Here is a 1,314-nt window from a genome sequence, read left to right on the forward strand (position 1 = left end):
GTGTATATGTACACACACACACACACACACAAATCACAGTATCACTTTATCGACTATGCCATCAGATGCTGTTACATACCGCTGGCCACAATATGCTTCCTATTTTGTCTTGATTGCGCCATTCTTTTCCATCTTTATCCAAATTGCTTGACTAGATCGCTTTCCCACCAACGTGGAGACGTTCCAGTTGGTCTTTTCTAATCTCTTGTATACAACTTGGCAACTGCACGGGTCCACATGTCTAGCCCAGCGGAACTTGTGCTTTCTGTACTCTTCGATCACATCGTTCATTCAACTCCGTTCTCGAATTATCTTATTTTGAATGTGCCCTCTCAGTGATATTCCAAGCATGGATCTTTCTATAGCCCTTTGCCTCGTAGCCAATCGATGGTTTATCCTTTTTGTAGTAGTCCACGTCTCACTTGTGTATAAGAACGCAGGAAGGTTGGTACTATTGAAGAGTTTGGCACGTATCTAGTTTTGTTTGGAGTACATTCTTTATTGAGTTAAATGCATTTCGTCCTGTCCTTATTCTCTTTGAGATTTCAGCATCCATATGTCGGTTCATATTCACTGTCTACTCCAGGTAGACGTACTTCTTTACCTCCCCGATTTCATCGCTTTCCACCTCTATTCGGCCTTGTTCTACATCTTTAGATCGCATATATTTTGTTTCCATGAGGTTCATTTTAAAACCTGCTGGTAAGCTCTGAGTGTTCAGCTCTGTTAGCATGGCCTGTAGTAGGTCTGTAGTTTCAGCGATGAGTACAATGTCGACTGCGAACCAGAGGTGTGTTAGTCGCAAGCCATTGATGGTCATGCCACTTGTCCAGTCGATGTCCTTGATGATCATTTCTATATATGTAGTAAAGAGCTTTGGAGAGATAGTATCTCCTTGCTTGACACCTTTCTCAAATGGGACCCTAACTGGTGGGGATAGCAGAGCTATATCTGTTGTGTATCCAGAGTTCGCATCTCTGAGTCGTTTGGTGTATTGCGCTTCGATACTTTGTATTTCCATAGATTTCAACACTATGTTCACCTCGACACTATATATATATATATATATTCAAATATGAATTAAAAGCAGCTCGAGGGATATAAACAATATAGAACACACACATATACAAAGTCTGTGTTTTTCTAAAGGGACCTGATGTGAGTTATCTCGCTTGTCTAGACTTCCAGGTGTTTTAATTCCAGGCGAATTCATGAAAATATATTCTGTTACGCCTATAAGCGCAGCCTATCCACGAACTAGTGAAGGACATACTTTGTGTGTGTTCGATATTGTTTATATATATATATATATAT

This window comes from Octopus bimaculoides, chromosome 6 (assembly GCF_001194135.2).
Source record: "Octopus bimaculoides isolate UCB-OBI-ISO-001 chromosome 6, ASM119413v2, whole genome shotgun sequence".
NCBI classification, from domain to species: Eukaryota; Metazoa; Mollusca; class Cephalopoda; order Octopoda; family Octopodidae; genus Octopus; species Octopus bimaculoides.